Source organism: Ranitomeya imitator, chromosome 4, assembly GCF_032444005.1.
Source record: "Ranitomeya imitator isolate aRanImi1 chromosome 4, aRanImi1.pri, whole genome shotgun sequence".
NCBI classification, from domain to species: domain Eukaryota; kingdom Metazoa; phylum Chordata; class Amphibia; order Anura; family Dendrobatidae; genus Ranitomeya; species Ranitomeya imitator.
Window position 1 is genome coordinate 598,170,283 of NC_091285.1, and position 22,684 is coordinate 598,192,966.

The window sequence follows — 22,684 nt, forward strand, 5'->3', positions numbered from 1 at the left end:
GACCAAGCCAATTTTTACAGTTCTGACCATTGTCACTTTATGAAGTTATAGCTCTGGAACACTTCAGTGTATCCCAATGATTCTGAGACTTTTTTTCGTGACATATCATACTTCATGTTAGTGGTAAAATTTCTTCAATATAACTTACATTTCTTTATAAAAAAAATTGGAAATTTGGCCAAAATTTTGAACATTTTTCAAAATTTTTATTTTTGTATCCTTAAATCAGAGAGTGGTGTCACACAAAATAGTTAATAAATTGCATTTCCCACATGTCAACTTTACATCAGCGCAATTTTGGAAACATTATTTTTTTTCCGTTAGGACATTATAAGGGTTAAAATTTGAACAGTGATTTCTCATTTTTCCAACAAAACTTACAAAACCATTTTTTTAGGGACCACCTCACATTTGAAGTGAGTTTGGGGGGAATTAATATAACTGAAAATACCCAAACGTGACACCATTCTAAAAACTGCACCCCTCAAGGTGTGCAAATCCGCATTGAAGAAGTTTATTAACCCTTCTTGTGCTTCCCGAGAACTAAAGCAATGTTGAAGGAAAAAATGAACATTTTACTTTTTTCAAAAAAATTTAATTTTGAACCAATTTTTTTAATTTTTACAATTCTAACTCCAACCCTAACCCCAACACACCCCTAATCCAAACCCTAACCTTAACCCTAACCACAACCGTAACCCCAACTCACCCCTAACCCTAATCCCAACCCTAACCATAACCCTAACCACAAACCTATGTTAGCACACCCCTATTCCTCATCTCAACCTTAACCGTAATCTCAGTCATAACCACAACCCTAACAATAGCCCAACTCTAACTTTAGCCCAACCCTAACCCTAATAGAAAAATGGAAAGAAATACATTTTTTACTTTATTAGTTTTACCTAACTAAGGGGGTGATAAAAGGATATATCACAGTGATCAAAATAAACCAATAGGAAAAATTTCCTATTGTTGCCCGGAGTCGTCCGGCAGATCTCGGTGGGCGCATGATGCATGAACCCGCCATTTTCTTCCTGGAAGAAGACTATGCCACCGGAGACTTCACAGGGGGAGGCAGGGACACTGGAGGTACCGGGAGGATCGGGGGACCCCATTTCTCTCTGATGTGCGATCACATCAGAGGAGAGAGAAATTAAATGGAAAATCTGACTTTTTTGTCACCATTATTCCGTTAATACCGAATCATGTTCACTTGGGTCTTAGCTACCCTTGGTAGCTGAGACCCCAGAGAAATTCTGACTCTGGGGAGTGCTATACCCCTATTTCTCAGCGCCATTAAAAAGTATTTCAGCGGTTGTTAAGGGGTTAAGACAACTTCCAAAACAAGACATTTGGGTTGCTTTTACATTACATTGCTCTCATTCGTAGGGCTTACAAAGTCGCTGGAAATCCAACCCTTGTTCATTTTTACAAGCATCAGCCTGTCTGCATTTTCCATTGACAGGCGTGTGCACCTATCTGTTAAGATTGTACCAGCCAAACTAAAAACCCGCTCAGACAACACACTTGCAGCAGGGCATGGCATCATCTCCAAGGTATAGAAGGAGAGGTCAGGCCAAATGTAGATCTTGGACAACCAAAAGCTAAAGGGCACTGAAGAATAAGGAAGGACGCTGGTATGATCACTTAAGTAGTCCTTCACCATCTTGGTCAACTTCTTCCTCATTGTTATAGTTGCATCCACATATAACACTTGCTGATGAGACAGTGTCATTAAAATGGCCCAGTTGGTGGACATTCCCCCTCCCAGTTGCACCTGGTGTACGTGGCTCTACCCTGTAATCTGTGTGGGTGAAAAGAGCCGGTGACTCTGTCAGTAGCATTGTCTGAAGGTAATCTTTTAGTAAGTCTTCCACAATGGCTATCTGGCATACATGCACTGAAAATGGCACGTCTGCCTCTGACATGAGAGAAGCAAATTTCTCCTTGTACCGTGGGTCAAGAAAGGTGCACAGCCAGTATTTCATGTTGGACAAAATGTGTTTCACGCAAGGGTCTTGGGAAAGGCATCTGGACATGAACTCTACAATGTGTGGCAGACTACAAAGAGTCAGACGTTCACTGTCCTCACCAGGAAGAACACTAACTATCCTCTCCAACTCATTATGCATAGCCTCCTTTTCCTCCTTCTCTTCTTCAGACAATCCATCGTGCTGGACAGGCATGAATCTGGGATTGTGAGTCCCCTCAGTAGCGCAGACCAAAAACTCCTGTTCCGCCTCATCCTCCTCCTCCTGATCCATGTCATCTCCCAAAAAGTGGCTTGAGAATATTGTGTGAAGCTAGCCTGTGTGGTGTCAGCCACTGTAAAATCTTGCTCCATAAACACCAACTTGGCATTCAAGGTTTCCTCTTTGAGATTCTGCAACAAATGTTTTAATTGACAGAGCAGAAGGATTGTTACGCTGACAGTAGCATCATCAGTGCTCACCATCTTAGTGCAGTACTCAAACTTTTGAAGAACATCACAAATGTCATCGATCCACACCCACTCAGCAATTGTTATGTGTGGGGGCTGAGTGTTACTCTGACGGGCATTGAGAAGCTAGAATTCAAACACTGCTCTCTGCTGCTCACTAAGCCTTGCCAACATATGATCCGCCTACCGCCTCAACACATTTATCTATCCCTGTGTTGCCCATTCAAAATTTTCTTCATAACCATGTCACTAAGTCACTGGTAGGGTAACAGAAGAGAGAAATGTGTCACTGTGCTTAATGGCATCAGTGATATGATACCAGAGTATGTTCCTCCAGCACAATACGTGTTGTGAGGGTTAAGTTAAAGTTGCATAATGGGCTTGTCTCATGTGGACCTTCATAGAGTGGGTGAGAGGAAGTCCACTTTATTTGCATCTGCAAAGCTGCAAAAACCTGTGTGATGTCATGATCATGTGGTCAGTCACATCATGGAAAGAGTCACATGGTCTGGGGTTTAAGTAAATGGGCTCTTCAAGCAGTCTGAGTTCAGCAAGCTTGAAGAGAGGAGTCTCCAGTCGCTTTGTGTCTTGTAGAGGGCAGACTGAACCTGCGGTTCCTACTTACAGTGAATATTAATTTCTCTTATAGCGAGCACAGTTACATTTGCAGCTGCTGACTTCCAGCAGCGGCCGGGCATTCATGGGCACTCGCTCATTAAAGTAATGAATATTCACCTATCTCCACTCCCATAGGCGTGGAGAGAGGTGCATATTCATTACTTGAATGAGCGGGGACACGTGATTGCTCGTCCGGAAGAGCTGCTGGCACCGGAACGAGATGCAGTGAAGGCGCGCAGGGAAGGTAAGTAGGATTTTTTTTTACAGGAACCATGCATACAAAGACAGGGATGGGGTGCCATGCATACAAGGACAGGGACAAAGCCATGCATACAAGAACAGGGATGGGGAGCCATGCATTTAAGGACAGAGACGGGAAGCCAATGATACAATGATAAGGATGGGGAGCCATGCATACAAGGACGGGGATGGGGAGCCATGCATACCAGGATAGGAATGAGAGGACAATGCATACAAAATGCAGGTTTTACAGCACCTGGTGGCCCCCTGAAAATTAAAAGCGAGGGCCGCATAATGACATGGTGGTGGTGGCAGGCAAAGGCCAAAATTCAAATGGGCATGTTTGAAATGGCATTGTAAAGGGATGGGGAATATGTATTCCACTATCTTGCTAACTTTTTGGCATGAAAGAGGGACCTTTCAAATATAGGAGTGAGAGCCCTCACAAATTATAAAGGAAAAACTACAGCCAAAATGCTTGGTGTCAACATATGCTAAAGGGGAGTTATAATTTTTTTTTTCTTATTTAGCATCTTAAACATGCAATTATGAAGGAAAAAATGTTTCTTAGCATTTTTCCCTTTAAAAAATTTGTTTGGTTTGGTAGGTCTTTTTAAAAATTCGTAAACACAGCACAATACTCTGACAACATTAATCCAAGATACCACATGTGAGTCAGAAAGGCATGCGGGTGTAAGGGGTGTACTGGGATCTGGCGATGCTCCACTCCCTTTCCTTATGTTGATATTGTGTATAATAATTTATATATAATGTTTCTGATGCTGCTAAGTATTTCTAGTTACATTTTGTGCAGATAGGGAAAGTACAGTACCTCAAGATGGGCACTTGATGGGGTACAATAGTGTACATAGTTTACATAGGAGGAGCCAACCGTGGATAAGATGTAGAGTTTTCCTGTTCCTAGTCAGTAGGGGCCATAAAGCCCAGTCAGGGCAGTCAGCTACATAACGTTACAAGCAAAGGGCCCAGGCATCCAGGGCCAGTGGACCGGAAGTGCAGCAGAATAGGTGCATAGGTCGCTACAAGATGTGGCAGTTTTCTACATGGGCAGATTCCCTCATTTCTGCAGTGAAAAGGACAAGAGACATCCTGAACTTAGTGAAGCTGAACAGGGAGGAAGCTGCGGTCCCAGTTGAGAAGGGATGAACCGGGTACAATCTAAAGAACATAGAGAAGAGCACAAGGAAAGTGAGGAATGTGAATGGTGCAGAACTCTGTGTTGTTGCTGTAACTGACGTGGACGTGCTGCGAATGAAAATTAGTAAAGTTCTACCTTTAAAGTTGGTATTAGACTCTGTCTCTATTTGTGCGCAATTGTCGAGAGTGAGCAACGGAACAGAGGTGACTATTATGACCTGTGTTATGAACTGGTGATTTAGAACCACAATGGACCTGGTGGTTAAGAGCACAGAAAATGACCTGATAGTTACTAATAACATAGGACGAGCTCTGAGACGTGGGAACTCTGCTGACCGCAATCCCTAATCCTATCACACCACACTAGAAGTAGCCGTGGAGCGCTCCTGACCAGACCTAGGCGCCTCGGCACAGCCTAAGAAACTAGCTAGCCCTGAAGACAGAAAAATAAGCCTACCTTGCCTAAGAGAAATTCCCCAAAGTAAAAGGCAGCCCCCCACATATAATGACTGTGAGTAAAGATGAAAATACAAACACAGAGATGAAATAGATTTTAGCAAAGTGAGGCCCGACTTACTGAATAGACCGAGGATAGGAAAGATAGCTTTGCAGTCAGCACAAAAACCTACAAACAACCACGCAGAGGGCGCAAAAAGACCCTCCGCACCGACTAACGGTACGGAGGTGCTTCCTCTGCGTCCCAGAGCTTCCAGCAAGCAAGACAAACCAAAATAGCAAGCTGGACAAAAAATAGCAAACAAAGAAACACAAGCAGAACTTAGCTTATGCAGGGAAGACAGGTCACAAGAACGATCCAGGAGAGAGCAAGACCAATACTGGAACATTGACTGGAGGCAAGGAGCAAAGAACTAGGTGGAGTTAAATAGAGCAGCACCTAATGACTTAACCTCGTCACCTGAGGAAGGAAACTCAGAAGCCGCAGCCCCACTCACATCCACCAGAGGAAGCCCATGGACAGAACCAGCCGAAGTACAACTCATGACCACAGGAGGGAGCTTGACCACAGAACTCACAACAGACCTGGTGGTCAGGACAATAATGGACCTGGTGGTTAAGAGCACACGGAATGACCTGATAGTTACTGATAATAAGGACGAGCTCTGGGACGTGGGAACTCTGCTGACCGCAATCCCTAAACCTATCAAACACACTAGAAATAGCCGTGGATTGCGCCTAATGCTCCCTATGCAACTCGGCACAGCCTAAGAAACTAGCTAGCCCTGAAGATAGAAAAATAAAGCCTACCTTGCCTCAGAGAAATTCCCCAAAGAAAAAGGCAGCCCCCCACATATAATGACTGTGAGTAAAGATGAAAATACAAAAACAGAGATGAAATAGATTTAGCAAAGTGAGGCCCGACTTACTGATTAGACCGAGGATAGGAAAGGTTACTTTGCGGTCAGCACAAAAACCTACAAAAAGACCACGCAGAGGGCGCAAAAAGACCCTCCGCACCGACTCACGGTGTGGAGGCGCTCCCTCTGCGTCCCAGAGCTTCCAGCAAGCAAGACAACAAATTATATAGCAAGCTGGACAGAAAAATAGCAAATCAAAGAAATACAAGCTGGAACTTAGCTTCTGATGGGAAGACAGGTCACAAGAATGATCCAGGAGAGAACTAGACCAATACTGGAACATTGACAGGTGGCATGGAGCAAAGATCTAAGAGGAGTTAAATAGAGCAGCAGCTAACGAATTAACCTCGTCACCTGTGAAACTCAGAAACACCCACCAGAGGAAGTCCATGGACAGAACCAGCCGAAGTACCATTCATGACCACAGGAGGGAGCCCGACAACAGAATTCACAACAGTACACCCCCTTGAGGAGGGGTCACCGAACCCTCACCAGAGCCCCCAGGCCGACCAGGATGAGCCAAATGAAAGGCACGAACCAGATCGGCAGCATGAACATCAGAGGCAAAAACCCAGGAATTATCTTCCTGACCATAACCCTTCCACTTGACCAGGTACTGGAGTTTCCGTCTTGAAACACGAGAATCCAAAATCTTCTCCACCACATACTCCAACTCCCCCTCAACTAACACCAGGGCAGGAGGATCAACGGATGGAACCACAGGCGCCACGTATCTCCGCAATAACGACCTATGGAACACATTATGGAAGGCAAAAGAAGCAGGAAGGGCCAAACGAAATGACACAGGATTGATAACCTCAGAAATCTTATACGGACCAATGAAACGAGGCTTAAACTTAGGAGAGGAAACCTTCATAGGAACATAACGAGATGACAACCAAACCAAATCCGCAACACGAAGTCGGGGACCCACACAGCGCCGGCGGTTAGCGAAACGTTGAGCCTTCTCCTGGGACAATGTCAAATTGTCCACCACATGAGTCCAAATCTGCTGCAACCTATCCACCACAGTATCTACACCAGGACAGTCTGAAGACTCAACCTGCCCTGAAGACAAACGAGGATGGAAACCAGAATTGCAGAAAAACGGCGAAACCAAAGTAGCCGAGCTGGCCCGATTATTAAGGGCGAACTCAGCCAACGGCAAAAAGGACACCCAATCATTCTGATCAGCAGAAACAAAGCATCTCAGATATGTTTCCAAAGTTTGATTAGTTCGTTCGGTTTGGCCATTTGTCTGAGGATGGAAAGCCGAGGAAAAAGACAAATCAATGCCGATCCTAGCACAAAAGGATCGCCAAAACCTTGAAACAAACTGGGAACCTCTGTCAGAAACGATGTTCTCCGGGATACCATGTAAACGAACCACATGCTGGAAAAATAATGGCACCAAATCAGAGGAGGAAGGCAATTTAGACAAAGGTACCAAATGGACCATCTTAGAAAAGCGATCACAAACCACCCAGATGACCGACATCTTTTGAGAGACGGGGAGATCCGAAATAAAATCCATAGAAATATGCGTCCAGGGCCTCTTCGGGACCGGCAAGGGCAAAAGCAACCCACTGGCACGAGAACAGCAGGGCTTAGCCCGAGCATAAGTCCCACAGGACTGCACAAAAGAACGCACATCCCACGACAAAGACGGCCACCAGAAGGATCTAGCCACCAAATCTCTGGTACCAAAGATTCCAGGATGCCCAGCCAACACTGAACAATGAATCTCAGAGATAACTCTACTAGTCCATCTATCAGGGACAAACAGTTTCTCCGCTGGGCAACGGTCAGGTCTATCAGCCTGAAATTTTTGCAGCACCCGCCGCAAATCAGGGGAGATGGCAGACAAAATTACCCCCTCTTTGAGAATACCCGCCGGCTCAGGAACACCCGGAGAGTCAGGCACAAAAATCCTTGACAGGGCATCAGCCTTCACATTCTTAGAGCCCAGAAGGTACGAAACCACAAAATCAAAACGGGAGAAAAATAACGACCATCGAGCCTGTCTCGGATTCAACCGTTTGGCAGACTCAAGATAAGTCAAATTCTTGTGATCTGTCAAGACCACCACGCGATGCTTGGCTCCTTCCAGCCAATGACGCCACTCCTCGAATGCCCACTTCATGGCCAACAATTCAAGATTACCAACATCATAGTTACGCTCAGCAGGCGAAAACTTTCTAGAAAAGAAAGCACATGGCTTCATCACCGAGCCATCAGAACTTCTTTGCCCCCTTCACAAACAAGGAATTCGCACGAAGGACCTGGAACACCATTCTGACCTGCTTCACATGAGACTCCCAATCATCCGAAAAGACCAAAATATCATCCAAATACACAATCAGGAATTTATCCAGGTACTCTCGGAAGATGTCATGCATAAAGGACTGAAATACTGATGGAGCATTGGAAAGCCCGAATGGCATAACCAGGTACTCAAAATGGCCCTCGGGCATATTAAATGCTGTTTTCCATTCATCGCCTTGTTTAATACGCACAAGATTATACGCCCCTCGAAGATCTCTCTTGGTGAACCAACTAGCCCCTTTAATACGAGCAAACAAATCAGACAGCAACGGCAAAGGATACTGAAATTTGACTGTAATTTTATTAAGAAGGCGGTAATCAATACAAGGTCTCAAAGAACCATCCTTCTTGGCCACAAAAAAAAACCTTGCTCCTAACGGTGATGACGACGGGCGAATATGGCCTTTCTCCAAGTATTCCTTTATACAACTCCGCATAGCGGCGTGTTCTGGCACAGATAAATTGAACAATCGGCCCTTAGGAAACTTACTACCAGGAATCAAATTAATAGCACAATCGCAATCCCTATGAGGAGGTAGGGCACTGGCTTTGGGCTCATCAAATACATCCCGATAATCCGACAAAAACTCTGGAACTTCAGAAGGAGTGGAAGACGAAATAGACAAAAATGGAACATCACCATGTACCCCCTGGCAACCCCAGCTGGACACAGACATAGATTTCCAGTCCAATACTGGATTATGAACCTGTAGCCATGGCAACCCCAAAACGACCACATCATGCAGATTATGCAACACCAGAAAGCGGATATCCTCCTGATGTGCAGGAGCCATGCACATGGTCAATTGGGTCCAATACTGAGGCTTATTCTTGGCCAAAGGCGTAGCATCAATTCCTCTCAATGGAATAGGATACTGCAAGGGCTTCAAGAAAAAAACCACAGCGCCTAGCATACTCCAAGTCCATCAAATTTAGGGCAGCACCTGAATCCACAAATGCCATAACAGAATAGGATGACAAAGAGAAAATCAGAGTAACAGACAATAGAAATTTAGACTGTACCGTACCAATGGTGGCAGACCTAGCGAACCGCTTAGTGCGCTTAAGACAATCGGAGATAGCATAAGTGGAATCACCACAGTAAAAACTTAGCCCATTCCGACATCTGTGTTCTTGGCGTTCAGCTCTGGTCAAAGTCCTATCACATTGCATAGGCTCAGGCCCATGCTCAGATAGTACCACCAAATGGTGCACAGCTTTACGCTCACGCAAGCGTCGATCGATCTGAATGGCCAAGGAGATAGACTCATTCAGACCAGCAGGCATAGGAAACCCCACCATCACATCCTTAAGGGCTTCAGAGAGACCCTTTTTGAAGATTGCTGCCAGGGCACATTCATTCCACTGAGTGAGCACAGACCACTTTCTAAACTTCTGACAATATATCTCCGCTTCATCCTGACCCTGACACAGAGCCAGCAAGATTTTCTCTGCCTGATCCACTGAATTAGGTTCGTCATAAAGCAATTCAAGCGCCAGGAATAACGCATCAACATCACGCAATGCCGGATCTCCTGGCGCAAGGGAAAATGCCCAGTCTTGAGGGTCACCACGTAACAAAGAAATAATGATCTTTACTTGTTGAACAGGGTCACCTGAGGAGCGAGGTTTCAAGGCAAGAAACAATTTACAATTATTTTTGAAATTCAAGAACTTAGATATATCACCAAAAAACAAATCAGGAATTGGAATCCTAGGCTCTGACATCGGATTCTGAACCACAAAATCTTGAATGTTTTGTATCCTTGTAGTGAGATTATCCATCCAAGAGGACAGACCTTGAATGTCCATGTTTACACCAGTGTCCTGAACCACCCAGAGGTAAAGGGGAAAATAGAGACAAAACATACTGCAAAGAAAAAAAAATGGTCTCAGAAGTTCTCTTATCCCTCTATTGAGATGCATTAGTACTTTGGGCCACCTGTACTGTTATGACCTGGTGGTCAGGGCAATAATGGACCTGGTGGTTAAGAGCACACAGAATGACCTGATAGTTACTGATAATAAGGACGAGCTCTGGGACGTGGGAACTCTGCTGATCGCAATCCCTAAACCTATCAAACACACTAGAAATAGCTGTGGATTGCACCGAACGCTCCCTATGCAACTCGGCACAGCCTAAGAAACTAGCTAGCCCTGAAGATAGAAAAATAAAGCCTACCTTGCCTCAGAGAAATTCCCCAAAGAAAAAGGCAGCCCCCCACATATAATGACTGTGAGTAAAGATGAAAATACAAACACAGAGATGAAATAGATTTAGCACAGTGAGGCCCGACTTACTGATTAGACCGAGGATAGGAAAGGTTACTTTGCGGTCAGCACAAAAACCTACAAAAAGACCACGCAGAGGGCGCAAAAAGACCCTCCGCACCGACTCACGGTGCGGAGGCTCTCCCTCTGCGTCCCAGAGCTTTCAGCAAGCAAGACAACAAATTAAATAGCAAGCTGGACAGAAAAATAGCAAACCAAAGAAATACAAGCTGGAACTTAGCTTCTGATGGGAATACAGGTCACAAGAACGATCCAGGAGAGAACTAGACCAATACTGGAACATTGATAGGTGGCATGGAGCAAAGATCTAAGAGGAGTTAAATAGAGCAGCAGCTAACGAATTAACCTCGTCACCTGTGAAACTCAGAAACACCCACCAGAGGAAGTCCATGGACAGAACCAGCCGAAGTACCATTCATGACCACAGGAGGGAGCCCGACAACAGAATTCACAACAGGTGACCCTGAGAGTGCAGAAAGCAGAGAGACAGTTACGCTGAATGAGGGACATTGTATTTATGTGGTTGGAGACCAGGGCGCATATAAACAGATAATCTCAGCCACGACTACGGCCCTGGCCCTCCCTCACACAGGGATCTATTCCATGCTGTTCCCATTTAGTTTTAGCGCTTTCCCATCCACTTCAGCTTTTTCCTATGCCCTCAGACCTGTTTGTTGGGACCAGCTGAAAAATATTCGGCTTTCCTATTGAATTGCATTGGATTTGTTATTCGGTACGAACACATGGATATTGCAAATTATTTGAGCCAATTTTCCCAAATCCGAATATTTCACTATTCGATCATCACTGATTGTCCCCCATTATTTTGTTCCTCTTTCATACCTCTATCTTTCTCTTCTTGCATTATAAAGTTTTGTTTTAGGTAAAGCATTATTCATATTAAAGGAATTTATGATTACTGATGTTTACTACAGACATAAGTGTGAAGGATACACTTTTCCAACTCAACATAGAACTTTACTGAAGGACAGTCTCACTAAAGGTCATTAGATACAGCATGTTCTTTACCCAAAGTAGTAGCTAAGATGTACCGTATATTACAGGGGAAAATGTTAAACTTATATAAGAATAAGATGAATAATAAAACAGTAATATGAAGTGTATTAGAGTACACAGTTTTCAGTCTTAATCTTTTATATGGTTATGGACCTTACAGCAATGCTGTTACCTTCAGTCTTCTTAGCCAGAGTTAACATTATTATCATTATCAGCTTGCACTATGCCAGGATACAAAGCCTAGAAAACCAGGGAGAATAGCTCTACAAACCTATGGATTAGCAACATTCTTGCTGTACTACATACAACATATGATGGTAAATCATTCACTTCTAAATTAATTGTAGTGTATGCAAATGAAGGCTACATTAGTTCATTTACATATCCATTTCCTGTAGGACCTTTTCTACAACAGAGGGATAATTGAATGCATATTTAACATAAAATAATAAATACTGATATTAAGTTCTTAAGAAATTAGAAATCTGGATAATACCAGTGAGATCATATTCAAGGGCAAAATGTCTTATTAGTGATCTGATTGCAAGACCTTTACCTAACGCTGCTTTTACTTATGAACTCAAGTTCTCAATTAATTTCCTGCGGCTGACTGCTGACTTTTATGGACGTTTTTCTAAATTTTTACAACATTATTTAGAGTATTTGTTCTTCTTAGAAGCTGAAAGGTAAATATATATATATATACTAGATGGCAGCCCGATTCTAAAGAATCGGGAGTCTAGAATCCATATATACTTTATTTATTCAAATGTAAGTATAATACAATTAATAAATAATAGTAAGAAAGAACAAAAAATGGCTGCACTCACCAGCTCTTGACAATTCTTGTTATTTAAGTAAAAATTCAAAAATCACACCAAAATGGCGGGCGGAGTGTGTCACAGTACGGCACGTTTCTGATTGGTCGCTCGCAGCAGGCGGCAACCAATCAGACACTGGACACTGTTGACGTCACTTATCTCCGGACATTAGCTCCGGACATTAGCTCCGGACATTAGCTCCGGACATTAGCTCCGGACATTATCTCCGCACATTAGCTCCGGACATTAGCTCCGGACATTAGCTCCGGACAAAGCCACGGAAGTTGGCACAAATTGCAGGAAGTAGTATTCTAGGCAATTAATCTCCGGACATTAGCTCCGGACATTAGCTCCGGACATTAGCTCCGAACAAAGCCACGGAAGTTGGCAAAAATTGCAGGAAGTAGTATTCTAGGCAATTATATATTAGATGTGGCAAAGAAGAGGTTAATAAACGGCAGTCTCTCAGTATAAGTCAGTGAATAATAGGCAGTATATGGAGAAAACACCAAACAAAAGTTCAAAATTGGTGTGAAAATGTCACTGAACCACTTCACAACTAAATATATATAGTTTTGGTAAATGGTATTATCATTTTTTTGACGAAATTCGGCAGGAGCTTGAAGAGCAACGTCACTGGGCCCGCCTCCACGCAGTAGAAACTTGCTGTGAGGTAAAAATTCAAAAATCACACCAAAATGGCGGGCGGAGTGTGTCACAGTACGGCACGTTTCTGATTGGTCGCTCGCAGCAGGCGGCAACCAATCAGACACTGGACACTGTTGACGTCACTTATCTCCGGACATTAGCTCCGGACATTAGCTCCGGACATTAGCTCCGGACATCAGCTCCGGACAAAGCCACGGAAGTTGGCACAAATTGCAGGAAGTAGTATTCTAGGCAATTATATATTAGATATATATATATATATACATATATATATATATATATATATATACTGTGTGTATATGTATATATATTAAAAAAAGTTCTTCACACCCCCAATGGGGTAGTCTTTTTTGTTCTTTCTCATCCTCGGGTCCTCTACCAGAGGCCTGGAAGTTTGAGGGTTCTGCGCAGGATCTTAGTTGTTCCCAGTATTGCGCTTTTCTAGACAGAGAGTTCAGATGTTGCTCATGCGATCTGTTGTAGCCATTTTCCCAACTTAGGTGTCACTGCTCCAAGTGCTCCTATAACCACTGGAATCACTGTTGCCTTCACCTTCCACATCTTCTCCAGTTCTCCTTTGAGAACCTGCATCTGATTAAATGCTATTCTCTCTCTCTCTCTCTCTCTCTCTCTCTCTCTCTCTCTCTATATATATATATATATATATATATATATATATAGATATAGATATATATACATATACATAACTGCTACTCACAAACTTAGAATATCAACAAACAGTTCATTTATTTCAGTTCTTCAATACAAAAAGTGAAATTCACTTTGGCCAATTCATGTATGCCCAGCAACCAGTGACAAGGTGGTCTCACGCTGCTGGTACCCTAAGTATCTAGTGTGAATAGCTCTCTTAGGCTGAAGTTTGAATTCCTGGGTTAATGTGGATACCTCTCTCAGAAGCCTATATTTATGGATATATAGTAACATAGTAACATAGTTAGTAAGGCCGAAAAAAGACATTTGTCCATCCAGTTCAGCCTATATTCCATCATAATAAATCCCCAGATCTATGTCCTTCTACAGAACCTAATAATTGTATGATACAATATTGTTCTGCTCCAGGAAGACATCCAGGCCTCTCTTGAACCCCTCGACTGAGTTCGCCATCACCACCTCCTCAGGCAAGCAATTCCAGATTCTCACTGCCCTAACAGTAAAGAATCCTCTTCTATGTTGGTGGAAAAACCTTCTCTCCTCCAGACACAAAGAATGCCCCCTTGTGCCCGTCACCTTCCTTGGTATAAACAGATCCTCAGCGAGATATTTGTATTGTCCCCTTATATACTTATACATGGTTATTAGATCACCCCTCAGTCGTCTTTTTTCTAGACTAAATAATCCTAATTTCGCTTATCTGTCTGGGTATTGTAGTTCTCCCATCCCCTTTATTAATTGTGTTGCCCTCCTTTGTACTCTCTCTAGTTCCATTATATCCTTCCTGAGCACCGGTGCCCAAAACTGGACACAGTACTCCATGTGCGGTCTAACTAGGGATTTGTACAGAGGCAGTATAATGCTCTCATCATGTGTATCCAGACCTCTTTTAATGCACCCCATGATCCTGTTTGCCTTGGCAGCTGCTGCCTGGCACTGGCTGCTCCAGGTAAGTTTATCATTAACTAGGATCCCCAAGTCCTTCTCCCTGTCAGATTTACCCAGTGGTTTCCCGTTCAGTGTGTAATGGTGATATTGATTCCTTCTTCCCATGTGATAGGATCCTGCTGTAATTAAAACCACTACATGTTGAAGGGTGGAGTGCTTGGTCAGAGCGCTAACATACAAATAGCAAAAGACTGACTGGCAATTCCAAGCTAATGTGAACAGGTGCAAACTAGGAGCAGCTACCTCCATATACAATACACAAAAAATCCTACGTACCCATAAATGCAGGCTTCTGAGAGAGGTTTCCACATTAACCCAGGAATTCAGACTTCAGCCTTAGAGAGGTATTCACACTAGACACCTAGGGTCCCAGTAGCGTGAGACCACCTTGTCGCTGGTTGCTGGGCATGAATGAATTGGCCAAATTATGTGCTAAGAGTAACAATTTTTTTCTTTTTATCCAGAGCAGTATTGCTATTCATATTTCATATATTCCATGTCTACATGCTGTAGCACATCAGAGTGCATCTTTTTTTGTACAATTCAAAATGCTATCTTATTAACATTTGCCTAGGAAAAAAAATTTTTGTGGTATATTTCACCCCGTGTGCATTCTCATTGAGATTCAAGAGAGAATACAGTTGGTTTTGTACTTATGAAAGCATGGCAAGAGAAGATGCCATTGGAAAATGGAAATGGAACAAGCACCATATGGAAGGTTCCTAGTAGAATTAGAGTTAGGATGGAGAACCTGAGCCCAGAAATCCAGACGGTAATGAAGCCAGCCAGGGAAGAACGGCCAAGTATTCACTGCCCAAATCATTTAGCAGCTTAATAAGAACTGAATATTTGATTGATAGGTTCAATGCTATGCATAGCACAGTTTAAGTGCCATAAACCTTTTGAGAATGCATTGAGGACCATTATACAAATTTAATAAACAATTATCAACAGTTATCTTTGGTATATTTTGTTATGGGATTTAGCCTGCATTGTAGAAAAACAATGAACTGGTCCATGAACATTGCACACGAGCAGATCAGGAAAAGTAATGTTTGGCTTCAGTGTTTGGTGCCAAGTTAGTGCAAGACAGTAAAGGATCAGAATCAGGAATCATACTGTTTATTAGGTAACTCTCACATAAAACTAAATGAGATTTTCATCGTACAGGATAAGTAGAAAGAAATATCATGGAAAGCAGAACAGTAACTACAGTGGGAAGCGTGCCTCATTGGTGTGGCTCCCACTAATTAGGACAGTAATTAGTGAGTGACAGCATTGGCACATAGAAATAATTTTTGGGTCACTGCTTAGATTTGGACTAAAATAGAGCAATGTGACGCAGTGATCCAGAGATTAAGGCACGTGCCAATTCTGCTACTGTAACTCGGCAACCATCTAGTGTTTAGGACAGAAGGCAAATCGAAATTATTTTTTTTATATGACCAAAGCGGCTTCAGTTTGCAATCTACAGTACTGTGCAAAGGTTTTATGCAAGTAGTGAAAAAGTGCTGCAGATTAAGAATGCTTTCTAAAATTTGAAGTGTTAATATTTTATTTTATTAACTAACAGAATGCAAAGTGAATTAGCAGAAGATAAATCTAAATCAATTGAATTTTGTGTCACCACCCTTTACCTTCAAAAACAGGATTAAGTCTTCTAGGTGTACTTGTACACAGTCTTTTAGGGAACCTGGCAGCTAAGTTGTTCCAAACATCTTGCAGAACTAACTACAGATCTTATGTGGATGTAGGCTTGAGCAAATCATTCTGTCTCTTAATTTACCCCCACACATATTTGATGTTGAGATCATTATTCTAAGGGACCATATAATCATTTACAAGACTCCTTGTTATTCTTCATGCTGAAGATTAGGGTTGAGCGAAACGGGTCGAACATTTTCAAAAGTCGCAGACTTTTGACAAAGTCGGGTTTCATGAAACCCGATCCGACCCCTGTGCGGTGTCGGCCATGCGGTACGCGACTTTCGCGCCAAAGTCGCGTTTCAATGACGCGAAAAGCGCCATTTCTCAGCCAATGAAGGTAAGCGCAGAGTGTGGGCAGCGTGATGACATAGGTCCTGGTCCCCACCATCTTAGAGAAGGGCATTGCAGTGATTGGCTTGCTGTCTGCGGCGTCACAGGGGCTATAAAGGGGCGTTCCCGCCGACCGCCATGTTACTGCTGCTGATCTGAGCTTAGGGAGAGGTTGCTGCCGCTTCGTCAGAAGCAGGGATAGCGTTAGGCAGGGTCCATTAACCACCAAACCGCTTGTGCTGTAGCGATTTCCACTGCCCAACACCACCTTCGGTGTGCAGGGACAGTGGAAGCTACATTTTTTTTTTTTTCCTCAGCGCTGTAGCTCATTGGGCTGCCCTAGAAGGCTCCCTGATAGCTGCATTGCTGTGTGTACGCCGCTGTGCAAACCAACTGCTTTTTTCAAAGCACAAATCCTCTTGTTCCTTCCTTTCTGCACAGCTATCTTTTTGGTTTGTACACACTTTTTATTTAAATTGTGCATCAGTCCACTCCTTATTGCTGCCTGCCATACCTGGCTGAGATTACTGCAGGGAGATAGTAATTGAAGGACACTCCCTGTTTTTTTTTTTTTTTTTGTGGGAGATTAAGATTGACATTTCTGCTAGAGTGCCATCCCTGTCTGTGTCATCTCTCACTCAGTGGGCCATAGAAAGCCTATTTATTTTTTTGCTTGATTTGGGTTCTAAAATCTACCTGAAAAAATCACTACATCAATCAGTGGGAGAAAAATATTGGCCTCAGGGCTTGTGTGCCACTCCTGACTCCTGTGTGCATCATCACTCACTCAGTGGGCCATAGAAAGCCTATTTTTTTTTTTTGCTTTATTTGGGTTCTAAATTCTACCTGAAAAAATCAATAAATCAATCAGTGGGAGATTAATATTGGCCTTTGGGCTTGTGTGCCAGTCCTAAGCGTGCCATCTCTCTCTCTCAGATAGTGGGCCATAGAAAGCCTATTTATTTATTTTTTTTTGGTTTTATAAATTCTCCCTTAAAAAAAAAGGGAGATTAATATTGGCCTTTGGGCTTGTGTGCCAGTCCTAAGCGTGCCATCTCTCTCTGTCTCTCAGATAGTGGGCCATAGAAAGCCTATTTATTATTTTTTTTATTGGGTTTATAAATTTTCCCTGGAACAAAAACAAAAAAGTGGGAGATAAATATTGGCCTCTGGGCTTGTGTGCCACTCCTGACTCCTGTGTGCGTCATCTCTCACTCAGTGGGCCATAGAAAGCCTTTTTTTGTTTTATTTGTTTTCTAAATTCTCCCTGAAAAAATCATTTTATTTTCTTTGGTTTCTAAATTCTTCCTGAAAAAATCATTTTATTCTATTTTTTTTTTCCTAAAGTCTCCCTGAAAAAAAAACAAAAAAAAAACAAATCAGTGGGAGATTAATATTGCCCTTTCTGCTTGTGTGCCAGTCTTGACTCCTGGGTGTGCCATCTCTCTCTCTCTCTCCAATTGTGGGCCATAGAAAGCCTATTATTTTTTTAGCTTGATTTGGGTTCCAAAATCTACCTGAAAAAATCACTACATCAATCAGTGGGAGATAAATATTGGCCTCTGGGCTTGTGTGCCACTCCTGACTCCTGTGTGCGTCATCTCTCACTCAGTGGGCCATAGAAAGCCTTTTTTTGTTTTATTTGTTTTCTAAATTCTCCCTGAAAAAATCATTTTATTTTCTTTGGTTTCTAAATTCTTCCTGAAAAAATCATTTTATTCTATTTTTTTTTTCCTAAAGTCTCCCTGAAAAAAAAACAAAAAAAAACAAATCAGTGGGAGATTAATATTGCCCTTTCTGCTTGTGTGCCAGTCTTGACTCCTGGGTGTGCCATCTCTCTCTCTCTCCAATTGTGGGCCATAGAAAGCCTATTATTTTTTTAGCTTGATTTGGGTTCCAAAATCCACCTGAAAAAATCACTACATCAATCAGTGGGAGATAAATATTGGCCTCTGGGCTTGTGTGCCACTCCTGACTCCTGTGTGCGTCATCTCTCACTCAGTGGGCCATAGAAAGCCTTTTTTTGTTTTATTTGTTTTCTAAATTCTCCCTGAAAAAATCATTTTATTTTATTTGGTTTCTAAATTCTTCCTGAAAAAATCATTTTATTCTATTTTTTTTTTTTTCCTAAAGTCTCCCTTAAAAAAAAAAAAAAATCAAATCAGTGGGAGATTAATATTTACATTTGTGTTTCAGTGACAGTCCTGCGTGTGTGGCATCTCTCTCATTTGTTGCCACCAACAACAGAGTGTGTAACATTGTGCCTGATTTTCGTTGTGGTCTCACTCACCTGTAAAGGGGTAGCTAAATCATACTGAAGTTATAGCTCACCGTGTAATTTGTGTGACAGCAACAAATACCGTTAGTTTGTTTACGTTTTTAAAACAATGAGGAAGTATGGTGGAAGAGGTCGTGGCCGGGGGCGTTCATTGTCAGCTGGTAATGAGGGTAGTGGTAGTGGTGGAGCATCAGCTGGTCGTGGGAAAAAAAATATTGCACCTAAGTCTGGAGCTGTGGAGCCAGGTTCGTCGTCTGGCTACACAAGGCCTCGAACGCTCCCTTTTCTGGGAGTAGGAAAACCGCTTTTAAAGCCGGAGCAGCAAGAGCAAGTTTTGGCTTATCTTGCTGACTCAGCCTCTAGCTCTTTTGCCTCCTCTCGTGAAACTGGTAAATGTCAAAGCAGCGCGTCGTTAGTGGATGTTCACGGTCAGGGACAAGTCGCTTCCTTGTCCTCTTCAGCAAAAACAACAACAGAGAAGAATGCAGCAGGCGACACAACGGGTTACTACATGGAGCTCTTTACACATACCGTCCCTGGCTTAGAAAGTGAAGCAGTTAACAGTCCATGCCCATTACAAGTTGAATCTGACATGGAGTGCACTGATGCACAGCCACAGCCAGACTACTATGCTGGTCCTTTGACTCAGACCACAACATTGCCCTCGCAGGGTGCTGATCAAGAATCAGACCCTGATGAGACTATGTTGCCCCATCACGAACGCTATACCACCGACCGACACGGTGACACAGACGAAGTTGCACACGAGCTACAAGAAGAGGTAATAGATGACCCAGTTCTTGACCCCGATTGGCAGCCATTGGGGGAACAGGGTGCAGGCGGCAGCAGTTCTGAAGCGGAGGAGGAGGGGCCGCAGCAGGCATCAACATCGCAACAGGTTCCATCTGCCGGGCCCGTATCTTGCCCAAAACGCGTGGCAAAGCCAAAACCTGTTGGAGGACAGCGTGGCCATCCGGTTAAAGCTCAGTCTGCAATGCCTGAAAAGGTATCCGATGCTAGAAAGAGTGCAGTCTGGCATTTTTTTAAACAACATCCAATTGATCAGCGCAAAGTCATCTGTCAAAAATGTTCAACTACCTTAAGCAGAGGGCAGAATCTGAAAAGTCTCAATACAAGTTGCATGCATAGACATTTAACCACCATGCATTTGCAAGCCTGGACTAACTACCAAACGTCCCTTAAGGTTGTAGCACCCTCGGCCAATGAAGCTAGTCAGCAACGCAACATCCCTTCCGGCAGTGTAGGGCCACCATTTTCCGCACCACCTGCAGTATCTGTGCAGGTTTCTTTGCCAGACCAAAGCAGTCAGGGTCAGGGAATCACCAGTTTCGTAGTAGGAAACACTGCATCTAGGGCACCGGTGGCAACAATACCATCTCCCACCGTCTCTCAGTCTGCCATGTCCACCGGCACCCCCGCTAGTTCCACGATCTCCAGCTCTCCAGTCCAGCTCACCCTACATGAGACTATGGTTAGAAAAAGGAAGTACTTAGCCTCGCATCCGCGTACACAGGGTTTGAACGCACACATAGCTAGACTAATCTCGTTAGAGATGATGCCCGGTTAGTTGAAAGCGAAGCTTTCAAAGCCCTGATGGACTACGCTGTACCACGCTACGAGCTACCCAGTCGACACTTTTTGTCCAGAAAAGCCATTCCAGCCCTCCACCAGCATGTTAAAGAGCGCATCGTCCATGCACTCAGGCAATCTGTGAGCACAAAGGTGCACCTGACAACAGATGCATGGACCAGTAGGCATGGCCAGGGACGTTACGTGTCCATCACGGCACACTGGGTAAATGTGGTGGATGCAGGGTCCACAGGGGACAGCAAGTTTGGGACAGTTCTGTCTAGCCCACGGTCTAGGAAACAATTGGCTGTAGCCGTTCGCACCCCCTCCTCCTCCTCTTCGTCCTCCTGCAGAAGCGAGAGCTCATCCACAGACCGCAGTCGCACAACCACTCCATCCGCAGCTGCCACTGTTGCACACCAGGTCTCCCATTATGGGGCAGCTACTGGCAAACGTCAGCAGGCTGTATTGGCTATGAAGTGTTTGGGCGACAACAGACACACCGCGGAAGTTCTGTCCGAGTTCTTGCAGAAAGAAACGCAGTCGTGGCTGGGCACTGTAGATCTTGAGGCAGGCAAGGTAGTGAGTGATAACGGAAGGAATTTCATGGCTGCCATCTCCCTTTCCCAACTGAAACACATTCCTTGCCTGGCTCACACCTTAAACCTGGTGGTGCAGTGCTTCCTGAAAAGTTATCCGGGGTTATCCGACCTGCTCCTCAAAGTGCGTGGACTTTGCTCACATATCCGCCGTTCGCCCGTACACTCCAGCCGTATGCAGACCTATCAGCGTTCTTTGAACCTTCCCCAGCATCGCCTAATCATAGACGTTGCAACAAGGTGGAACTCAACACTGCACATGCTTCAGAGACTGTGTGAACAGAGGCGGTCTGTTATGTTTTTGTGGGAGGATACACATACACGGGCAGGCAGTAGGATGGCAGACATGGAGTTGTCAGGTGTGCAGTGGTCGAAGATTCAAGACATGTGCCAAGTCCTTCAGTGTTTTGAGGAATGCACACGGCTGGTTAGTGCAGACAACGCCATAATAAGCATGAGCATCCCCCTAATGCGTCTGCTGATGCAAAGTTTGACGCACATAAAGGATCAGGCGTCTGCAGCTGAGGAAGAGGAAAGCCTTGATGACAGTCAGCCATTGTCTGGCCAGGGCAGTGTACAGGACGAGGTAGCGGGCGAAGAGGAGGAGGAGGACGAGGAGGATGATGGGGATGATTATATTTTTAATGAGGAAGCTTTTCCGGGGCCACTGGAAATTGGTGGCGCGGCAAGGCCGGGTTCTGGTTTTTTGAGGGACACAAGTGACGTGGATTTGCCTGAAACTGCCCCTCAACCAAGCACAACCGCAGATTTGAGAACTGGAACTTTGGCCCACATGGCGGATTATGCCTTATGTATCCTCAAAAGGGACACACGCATAACTAAAATGATGAATGATGACGATTACTGGTTGGCCTGCCTCCTTGATCCTCGCTATAAAGGCAAATTGCAAAATATAATGCCACATGAGAACTTGGAACTAATATTAGCAACCAAACAATCAACTCTTGTTGACCGTTTGCTTCTGGCATTCCCTGCACACAGCGCCCGTGATCGTTCTCACACGAGCTGCAGGGGCCAGCAGACCAGAGGAGTTAGAGGGGCAGAAATCAGAAGTGGCGTTGGCCAGAGGGGTTTTCTGACCAGGTTGTGGAGTGATTTTGCTATGACCGCAGACAGGACAGGTACTGCAGCATCAATTCAAAGTGACAGGAGACAACATTTGTCCAGTATGGTTACAAACTATTTTTCATCCCTTATCGATGTTCTCCCTCAACCGTCATTCCCATTTGATTACTGGGCATCAAAATTAGACACCTGGCCAGAATTGGCAGAATATGCATTGCAGGAGCTTGCTTGCCCGGCAGCTAGTGTCCTATCAGAAAGAGTATTCAGTGCTGCAGGTTCAATACTAACAGAAAAAAGGACTCGTCTGGCTACCCAAAATGTAGATGATCTAACCTTCATTAAAATGAACCACAACTGGATTTCGAAATCTTTTGCCCCACCTTGCCCGGCTGACACCTAGCTTTCCTATGAAAAGGTCTTGCCTGTGGACTATTCTGAATGCCTTTTCCAATCTCGTAATTTTCTGCACCTGATTGTCCAGCATATGACATGTTTACACCTCACTAAATGGCCAA